Source organism: Neodiprion fabricii, chromosome 1, assembly GCF_021155785.1.
Source record: "Neodiprion fabricii isolate iyNeoFabr1 chromosome 1, iyNeoFabr1.1, whole genome shotgun sequence".
NCBI lineage: Eukaryota > Metazoa > Arthropoda > Insecta > Hymenoptera > Diprionidae > Neodiprion > Neodiprion fabricii.
In genome coordinates this window covers 10377845-10388853 of record NC_060239.1, presented here as the reverse complement: position 1 = coordinate 10388853, position 11009 = coordinate 10377845, and the positions used below count along the sequence as shown (strand labels likewise).

The following is an 11009-nucleotide window of genomic DNA, read 5'->3' as shown; positions in this document are numbered from 1 at the left end:
TTGCTTTCAATGCATGGGCTTTGAGTATTTTTAACTCATAAACGGTCTTCTTCATCGCCCTGTGTCACTATGATTATAAAAACTCCGTTGTGATTCTCTTGTGATTTAAAGACCTCGGCTGTCGTTGAATGAATTAGTAATATGTTACTGTTAAGTCGTGTATGCATTCACTAAGTATATACACACGAATATGTTTATTTAAAGTTCTGTGTGTAGTTGGATTGAGTGAAAGTATGAATAAAGCAACGTTTTGCTTAACAAACCGATGGCCATTAATGAGAAAGGTTTGAGAGAGTCAACCTGTGCAAGCACATCCTAACGTAAAGGAAACCACGTGGCAAGACCTTTCTTTTTACATCAGTGTGGCAAATATTAAATCAAAACGGTATGCAGGATGCGAAGGTCACTACGGTGAGTGTTTGAAAACGGTTTAATTACGGTATACACTTTAGGCGTACAATTGGTCCCCGATACATGTATCGCAGGTCATTGTTCTATGCTGTTGCATTTCCTCCTCTGATAATAAGCTCTACTGGCACAAAAAAATTTATGCCACAAACGCGGTAGGCAAATGTCAAAAAAGAACAAAAAGTAAAACTGGTTTCTGTGTCACGTGTTATATAGTGGAAAGGTGTTCGTTTTTTTTTTTTTTTTTTCTTTTCTATTCCAAACCCGTCATCTTCAACAACAGACGTATTCTATCGCGTATCTTATTTTTCGGATTCTCCTCAATCCCTATTAAACGATCCCTCGTCAAGAATGAAAGTAGACGGTCACGTATGCCGGGTTTTACCGATATGAATGTCATTGTGAAATTTAAAATGCTTCGAGAAATCACGCCGAAACGTGGAACACGAAAACTATTCACGAGGGTGCAAAAAAGTAGAAATTTCTAGTTCGGGTTGAAGTTCTCCGTGCATTTATCGCAAGGTCTTCTTACAGATCCTCGCTGAAATTTGAGACTGTTTGTTATGTCCACGTAAGAAATCGTTTTAGGTACGTTGTACTGCAACAGCACATCAAACGAAATTGTATATTTCGTTTCTTTTTTTTTTTTCTCTCGTTTAATATCCCTCGGAATTGGATTTACATTTTTCTTGTTTACCCCATTCGCGAGCCAACTTTTTCATCTCCAACGAGCCGTGCAAACAATTATTCAGCAGCGAGAACGAAAAGTAAAAGGAGAAACGCTCCCCTTTGAAAGAAAAAAAAAAAAAAAAAATGGAATTGCAGACTCCTTAGTCAACCTCTCTCTCCTGTATTACGTAAAAAATCGAGTCCTGTAAATAATATAAATAAAAAGAAAGAAATTGGATGAAAAGGTGAAAGAAAACCTGCAGGGAAAATCAGGCCTGCGATAGACGGCGCAGGTGTAATATCAGTTAGATTTGTGATTTACGGTGATAAGAACAATCTCGTTCCAATTTCCTATCCGAGACGTGCCCCTACTGCATATAATCTTCATGAATCCGTAATCATCCGATCTCGGTTATAACCCAACGTTGGAAAGGTTCGTCCCTGTCGATTGCCGAAAAGTTGAGTAGAAAATAATTCCCCGGTAGTGCCTCGATTACGATTATACACTCTCTTCGTCTTTCCTTTTCCTTTTCCGTTTTCCATTTCACTACCATCTTCTAGGTCTGATTCCTACCTTGGCAATATCGCTGATGCAACGACGTAACATGACAATAACGATACGTGAGATCTAATGCACCAAGTATTAATCGTGTGCATGTCGAGTAAACCACAAAGGATCACATCATCGTAAAGACATTTAGATCGGAGAAGCGAGAGGATGCTGGTGATTAAACGGCTGTAGGAAACCGTGAAACGAAAAATGCACTGGAGCATGCTTGAGTAAAGGAGGTACTTGGCGCATAACCTTCTAGATACGTGGACTTTGTCTATGTACGTACTCCTATGCATACCTACTATACACATCTGTGTACAGGACTCCGGAGATATGTATCTCAGCACAATACATAGACGATGTACGACTGCGTATATATAACCACGGTACATACACAGTGGTTCGTTTAAGTTGATAAAAATAATTTATTCCAGAGGTTGTTATATTTGTGTCGCGTATAGTAGTGTGGAAATTACACTCTCGCAAATAAGTCCGCGCAACTCTTACGCTCTGCAATGATAACATAATATTCCGGTAATTTGAGTAAAGTTAAACTATCGATGGGATTCGAAAATTCCCAGACTAATCACAGTGTACTTAGTTCGTATTGACGGAGATCGGTTAATAAATAATTATTATTGATCGCAGACTCGCGACACTTTAGTCTGAGGCAACGACCGATGTAAGCCACCCGGTACGTGGTAGTTTGAAAAGGGGAAGGTGAACGACGGGTAGGTAAGGGGTAAAGTAAACAGGATAACGGAGTGAGAGCAGCGAGGAAAACATCCACAACGTCTTCCGAGAGCAAATCCCCGTACCGTGTTCCTACAGGCGGCGGCGTTGTGGAGAAAGATGCGACAGCCGTCAAGGACTTTGTGAAGTCAGCGACAGCGGAGGGACAACCAAAGGTCCGCTATACGGGGGTTATATTATGTCCTCGAAAGCCTTAGTCGGCATAACGATGGACTCGAAGGACTCGGAGGACAATTACCTCCGAGTGACTACGTGCTGTGACTCCGAGGCGAACTTCGCCCAGCACCCTTCCTTCTCGTTTCACGTTCCAAACATCGACTCGCATGCCCAGGGTCACGTTTTATTGACGATTTGGTAAGAGTCTCCGGATATGACGCGGCTTTACGAACACCTACGCATATTTCAGAGCTGAGTCGTTTCTTTAATCAAATGCTCAATCATTACTCAAGTGACGAGAAAAACGATCTCGGGCTTTTGAGCAAGCGCTGAGCGCCAAATTTCAATAATAATAATAATAATAAGGTGATATCAGATCAAGTCGAAAAAATGAATAGTGAAACATTTTTTGAAATTCTACAATTTGATTATTCAAAATTTTCCTTTAGTAAAATATTTCAACAAATTGATTATTTATGGAAAATTATAAATTTAGTAAACGAGATTTTTTTAGGTCACGTATATTTGAAATTGAAGTATGAATTAATATGCGATGATTTGTATGAAAGAATAACAATAAAGATTACTTATTTATCGAATACACTAAATACGAGGCGATGACACTCATAACAATAATAATTATTTATCAAATATTTATTTCAACAAATACGAGTACGGTTGTTTAAATTACGGTAGTAAATGTGTATATTTTGAAAATGGCGGTTGTAATTACGGAGATGGCCGAATTGTATCGAAACTATCCGAATTACGGTTTTTTTATCAACATCTTTACTCAAGCGACGAGAAAAATTCTCATAGTTGTAGATAAATATTTATTTCTTTCCTTCGCATGTTAAGTATTAAAAATTTTTAGTTTTCAGTATTCTAAGAAGCACGAAATTTTGTGAAGATCAAATAATTTTCGAGTGGTCGTTCTGTTTGAAATTTTGTAAAAATAGGAGTTTGAAAATGATTGTGAGAAAATCGCTCTGCACGTTAGCAATAGCGCTGAAGGGTTAAGTAACCATAAAAAAAATAAAATAAAAAATAAAACAGAATCATCCGTCCGTTCGTATCCACGTTCAGTGGGGTGGAATCGGAACGCGAGGTAATTTTCGACGAAAGCTTGCATGTGTTTTTTCTTTCACTCGAACCTTTTAGCTTTTCTAGCCAATCTATCCCTTTGTGAAGTGGTGACAATTGGAGTGAAGCGTGCCACGATCTCCGTTCAATCGAACCCCCGATTACCAGGGGGATTACCTGGAGATTACTACCGTAGCAAGCGAAATCCACCGTTCTCAAACATTTCCAGTAGGGCACTGATATTCAAGTAGAAACACGCTCTGGCAATTCAGCTCTTTCTATTATTCTTTCCTTTATTCTTTTCGTTTATTTTTTACCGTTCACCTTCGTTTCGAAAGTGGATTCACAAATTCGCCAACAAATTCAATTTGCCCTTTCATAAACACTATCGATGCCGGCATTTGAATTTTCTCTCTTCGATCAACGCACACTCTTCTTTCTCACGATATCGGTACGTTTTAAATTCATCATTCTTGGCCTCGTTATCGTGAAATATTGCTCCGATTGTCAGAAATAAACACCTCGGTGGGTTGATGATATTGAATAGGATCGCTGATTCGAAGGAGATAGTCCACCGTGCCTTGCAACGGACTGTGTAATTACTCGGTGCAATCTGTACGCGTGGAAATGCGGTAATACTGGAACCCCTAAACACCAAAACGCAGGACACGTGGTCGCAGTGCTGACAGTGCGGTTAACAGTTATTTGTGGTTGGAAGTCCCGCTTCATCCCTGATCCTTCGCACTGTTCAACCCTCCGTTTCCTTTTGCAATTTATACGCCTGCGTCACCCGCTCACAGACCGGATCCAATTCGGTTTATCCGCTGTGAACTCGCGTGGGTATCCTTGGTAAGTGGCTTCAATAAACAACGACGATCGCGCAAATTTCGCAACTGTTATTACACACCCGCCAATCTCACGAATATTCTTGTCTGATTTACATCAGGTGATCCGAAAATTGTTGAGGAGGATGCCGACGATGTTTGATTCTTGAATCGTAACAGCACATTGTGATAAGAATATTCTGAGAGCTTCTATTGCAGAATAGGATCTATTTACGTTTTAAGATCAATTTGCAATAATTTTTCTCATTTTCCTAACATCTCGAAGAGCATTGATCGGTAATGTTATTTCTATATTATATCGTACAATATCCCAGGCCCGTTTTGTGCCGATCAAATCGAGTGCCAAACTTTCCACGGACTTATGCAGTATCGATTCCGCACTCAGTCCCTACGCTACAATTATTCGATGCGAAGTACGTTGCGCGTGGAGCGTATAACCGAAGTAAACAGGAAATCTGTTACAGTGCAACTGTTCGTTATCGATACCGCGATAAATCGCTTGACAGATTCTGCTGCGTCCGCATCGACGAATAAACGCATAATTTCGAATTAGCGCAGAAGGGTTCCAATATTCGTTTGTATAGAGCGTACACGACACGACAGAGGTAATCCTCCGTGGGCGGGTTTGAGACCCTCTGAAACCGAGCAGCTCGACCGAGGCTTCCATAAACATCCCGATCCCTCTGCTCCTGAATGACGGAGATGACATCGCGTTCGCTTTGTGTCCGAGACTAAGCTTGTTACCTAGCTAATTTTCGCAAATTGCAGCAAGAGATGCCGGGACAGCCGGACTGAATGGAGGCAAAGCCGCGGACAAGTGGATGTTTCTTTTCATGCGATCGCCGTTCTTTTCCTTTTCCCTTTCCGTCCGCTCGGAGAGTCGAAAGAAAACTGGGATTACTTGAATGGTATAAGCTCTGTCTCTGGAATAACGAGACCGTACCGTTTCGTAGCCGTGCACCCTCCATTGACCTCTTCAACGCACCAGACCTCGGATAAAGGGATGTGCATCCACTCTCGACAATCGGTTTCCAATCGCAATTCACCTTACGCGATATTCAAACTATCGTACAATAATCCTGACCAATATCTGATCATTGAATTCGATAAATCCTTGACCACGACTTTTCCAATCGCCGATGGAGCCAATGGGGCGTGCAACTGAACGTGAAATTGGTTTGATCATCCATCGATGGGTTCGAGATCGGCCACTACAAACGAACGTCCCTTCTACTCCACGAAGTCGCAAATACACGGGCTGCCCTCGGGGGAGCAAATATTTTTGCCAACTGCACGGGGGTAATTTAAAATTTAAACAATCGGGTTAACAATTTCGGGGAATTCCGATGCGGCGCCATAATCTTGGACGTCTTTTTCGGCAAAGTGACTGTATTTTAGAACGTCGAGTGTTTGCATTGAGGGAATCGACGCGACGGGATTTGGACGTCGTCCCTTTCTCTCCTTTCTTCTGCGTTCTATCCCTCTGCTCTGTGGCTCTCTTTGTCTCGCTTTTCTTCGGCCACTTCACCCCACTATTCCATTGTATTATTTATCGTTCTGACGAAATTCGTTCGAAAGGGCGTCTCGGCGCCCTGAAAAGACGTCGCCTTTATTCCCCCCCCTCCACCCACCCACCCACCCAGTCTCGACGGTATTATTGAATTTCCTAGTGTACATTCCACGTCGAACTCATCCCTGGACTCCGAACCCCGGACTCCTGCCTCTATCTTTGATAATCCGACATTCTTGGACGTTGTCGATGGAAGTTTGCGCTCCGTGCGCTGCGATCTTCGGTAATTGCGACCGACCTCACTGCAATTTCAACGGCTGGAGGACACTGGCCATCTGTTGTGATATTTGCCACGTACACTTTGGGAAGAAATGTGTATTAAAAAGTGACAATATGCTCTTGGATGAATTTTCCAAACACTCTCCGCCCCAATTCACCCAAAGGATATCAATTTAAAACGCTTCTTCTGCCACCAGAGGGAGGCACGTTGACTTTCGAAGGCTATGGAATGTCATTCGAAAAAAAAAAAGAAAGGATATTCACCCAGCGTCGTTCGTCGTATTCAGTTTCATTACAAATTCCTAACGGCAACCTGTATCAATTGAATTGGAATCTTTTTGAGTAAGCAAATCGAGTAACCAGATCTGCGGTCGGTCTTGGTCGTTCGGAGAGTTTAGGTGGCTCAGAAAAGGGCCGTGGATTTGACAAAAATCCATTCTCTCCGGGGACAATGAGCTTAGAGGGATAAGCAGGGGCTGAATGACGGGGAGAAGAACTCTTTAATCGAATGTAAATGTTGCGGAAAACTTGAGCTCCTCGTACTGATTTGGAGGGAACAACTTGTATTGCTTTCTTTCCACAAGTCCTCACGCAATTCGCTCAACGGTCAGGATAAATAAGTTGCAAATAAAAAAACAATATGTAAAAAAACGTAGTTCGGTAAAATCTCGTTGCGTTTGCACTATAATTTACTTGCACTGTATAATCTGTATCCCTTTCTAGCAAAATAAATAAAAAATATTGCTGCTTCCTCGTGCGCACTAAAAATTAATCGTCATAAGGTAATTCCTTGCTATTTGGGAAAAGGATGCAAAACGATACTCGATAATTACGCGGTCTTGCAGTGCTTCCTTCTGGATAATACAAGCCTCGTTTCGAGTTTTCAACATTCAAAATATTTATTAGCACATTCGTTCTGCAAATGATGAAAATCCAAATTCAGAGAAACGAAGAGAGAGCATGGCTACAGCAAAGGTTGACTCCGAGCGTAGTTTACGTTTAATTTCGATTTTTACCGAGGTTCCAGTGTACGTCGAAACGTCGAAACGTCGAATTCAGGACCCAAGTAATTCACCAAATATTGACGGAGTGGCGAATCGGCTAGACCGATCTACTCTTCTATACCCCTACACTTATCCGCGTGTGTATCTTCATTTGAAAAGCTCCAACTAGAAAGGAAGACCGGTAAATATACCAGAAATCCCTGTCGTATCCGCAAACGTTTGCTCGTCCTCCCTCCACCCATTCCGACCCTTTCGGTCAGCTTGTTCCTCCCTTTCTCTTCATTGTCGTTTTCAAACTCCGCAAGATCGCGAAGCCTACAATCAGCGCGACTTTATCAAGAGTCTTCCATTCACCAGCCTGAAACTCCTGTCTGCCTTTCTCTGGTTCTCTTCCCCCGATCAGTGCGTTGAGATTAAAGTTTTCAGTGACGTAATTCGTCCCCCTAATTTCCGGGATTAGGCCAGCATCGAAACATGGACGAAGTCATCTGCTGATGAAATAATTGCATCAATGGTATCTCTTTGTTTATTATCATAATACCGATCGAATCAAGCCACGTTATCTCGATTTTTCACCGAAAACCGGATGTGCAGGAATACTTTAACGAGTATCATCGGATCACGGCAGGAAACGTCTGGCTATAATTTCTTATGGCTGAACGGATAACGCGTCTCAATACTGCGGATCGGAAGATGTTAGGTTCGAATCTTTGCAGGATCGGAAGTCAGTAGGCGTATTTTTTCACACCGCCATTCTCGTCGTGAAGAGTATATAAGGAGTCCTTAACCCACGGGAAGAACCGAACGTGCATGTATCGTGGGTGAAATACAAGATCAAAAATAGCTTGTACTTACTCTTGAAATATCGCAAGCAAATCATTTTCTCGCTCCCGTTTATCTCGGTATATTTCACGGCGATACTCCCGCACAGTTTGCCGTCAAGCCCTCCCACGCGGTTTCACCGAAGGTTTTATTTTCGGACGACCCTCGCCTCGGTGCGTCTCTCCTTCATTTAACGGTGCAAAGAAAATCTGCATAAGAAAAATCACGTCGCTCAAAGCTTCGCTTTTTCGAAGATTTATACCAGCTTCTAAAATTGAAAAATACAGATTTAATCAAGCTGTGAAAATTTATATTTTTTGTAACTAGTGAAAGGTCATTGTGAAATGGGTATCGTTACAAATACGACTGGAATATTGTTGAAATTACGAGATAATATGTCCGGGCTATATTTTCTTGTTATTTTTATTGCACAAAAATCTGTTTTTTTTTTTTTTCACTCAAATACGTCCCTTACATCAATTTAGTGATACGCCAACACGATATAATCGCAATAGTTAGGATAAGAAAATATAGTACGAGTAGAAACAAATACCATAGTTTCCGATTGACAGATGCAAAATTCATTTGCGTTTCTGAATGTACAACTTTTTTTCTGTTTTTCTACGGTTACTGTGAAAACTGATAAGAGTTGTTAACTATATAACAACCATAACTAGAAATTTTTTTCACCATGCCATTTCTTTACGCCATCCTCATATCTAAGAAACTACGATATTCTACGTACATCAAAATTGAATCATTTCTGTTCGGCAAAAAGAAAAGAAAAAAGAAAAAAAAAGTAGACAGGCACGCGTAGGTACATTACCGCGCTCGAACTCGCTGCGAAAGAATAGCGGGGAAAGGTCGAAGGGGATAAAACGTGGAGATCCCGAGATCGTGAAAGCGAATATGGTCAAGGGTGCGTCGTTATCTGCGGCAATTTTGGTCGCTCCTCTTTGTCGGGGATTTTCCACCCGGTGCCCGAGGGCTTGTGCAGTAGGTATGGATTAGGATTTCTAGTTTCGTGGGTAGTGAACGAGATAGCAGCAGCAGTCGCGATCCTCGCCACGGTTAAGTGCTCGTCGTGTAAGATGATGCCGATAACGCGAACGGAAGGCAACCCGGCTGCGACCCGCCCGCTTATTTGTAATTGTAATTCGCATCACTATGGATGAGACTCGCGAGACACGCGCGACACGCGAGACACGCGAGACACGCGAGACGCAAGACGTGGAGAACGGGCCTTCGCTACTTTGCCGTTTACTAGGCTTAGGTGCACACATTTGTAGAAATTCCACTTCACCCTCTTGTTTCCGGTCCTGTTTCCGATCACGGATGTACGACTAGTGCGAAAAGTGAGTCCGACGTAGGTCTGTGATATTAACCCCTTCAGTCATGGTGGTAAGTATTCTTACCACCTATTTTACAGCCAATTTTTGTATATCTAGACAACTTTGAAAACATATTTCTTTGCGGTTTTTTTACTATTCCTCATAGCATACCGATAGGTTTTCAATACTCGAGAGTAATTATTGCGATATAATGTAAATTGTTATTTTTGGAAACAAATTGATTGAAAAAAATTGTGTAAATTGAAGGAATAATTCGTTTCCGAGAAAGTTACGTAAGTTATAAGTTTCTAGGTTCGCTGATTACGAATTTGAAATCAGATTTGAAAAATTCAATACGGCGGACGAAAATTTCAAATTCGATCGAATCCGGAGAAAAAAAATTCTGTTCAGGGATTTTTGGGATCGCTGATCACGAGTCTAAAATCAGATTTTAAAAATTCAGCATTACGAATTTAATTAGCCGCCCCGAAAACCCCTGCATACAGTTTTTTGACCGATCATCAAACATCAAATTTCCGTCCGTCACCTTGAATTTGGGACTTGTCGAAACGGCTGATTATTCCATTGATTTACAAGAAATTAACAATCAATCAGGCTGATAAATCAAATTATTGAACAGGTCCAATCTGATGTGATATTTTCATCTTGTTACTAAGTTTTTATCTTCTTGGTCTCCGTTTCTCTCTACTTCCTTCAAAACTCATCAACAATAACAAAGTTAGAATTCATTGGAGGTGAATAATAATGAAGAGAACATTTGCATTGCAAATAACGTCGAGAAGTCGTATATATCCACCAATTAGCGAAACTCTGTGCGGAAGGAAAATCCAACTCTTTGTGGAAATCTATCGATGTGCAGGGTGGGAAAAAAAAATTCTCGGATTTGACAGATTCTTTTCAAAGAAAATACATTATACATATTAGTTTGACAGTTTTTCAATAGATTCTTCAGAATGAGATACATTTCTTGCACTTGAAATATCATGCTCAACAATGTTTTATTGCTCTACACTGATCAATACTCGGTCTTTTTGATTTGAAATACGTAGGCTTTAAATTACTTTCAATTGCAGGTAGATATTGTTTGAATTAAATTTAACTTGTTAGGCTTCGGTCGTGACAAATTTTCAACCTGGATTTGTTTATTTATTCCTGCTCGTTATTACATTATTTTGTTTAGTCTGCAGACCGTATATGAATCGTGAGCGGTTAAAATTCAACGACATCATTGATCTGCTTATAAAAATGATCTTGTTTGGCTTTCACATGCCGTCTTGTTGATTTTAAAGTGAATAAATATTTTTTTGGATCAAAAGGCACAATTTAGATTCAACGTCGTCTCGTTGACATGACCTGACAGAGGACGCTTTCTATCCTAGCAAAATCCTAATACGTGCCTTCAAATGACAGACGATTTTGCAGGACGTGACGTTGCGAAAAAATATCATTATTCTTGCTTGAACACCGCGGACGAGTTTGCAAATCCGCAAGGGGATTTACCGGTTTTGTAATAAATTCTCGGAGGCTGTAAAAGGCGTTGCAGAACCGAGCGGGGGGACGAGCCGCTCTAAATTC

The 11009-nt window shown here is 41.1% G+C and overlaps 1 protein-coding gene across 2 annotated transcripts in view; it reads left to right on the top strand.

Annotated features, from left to right (window-relative positions):
* LOC124186851 (mannosyl-oligosaccharide 1,2-alpha-mannosidase IA) overlaps positions 1–11009 on the top strand; it is a 271893-nt gene that overhangs the window by 129960 nt on the left and 130924 nt on the right. The window lies entirely within an intron of this gene.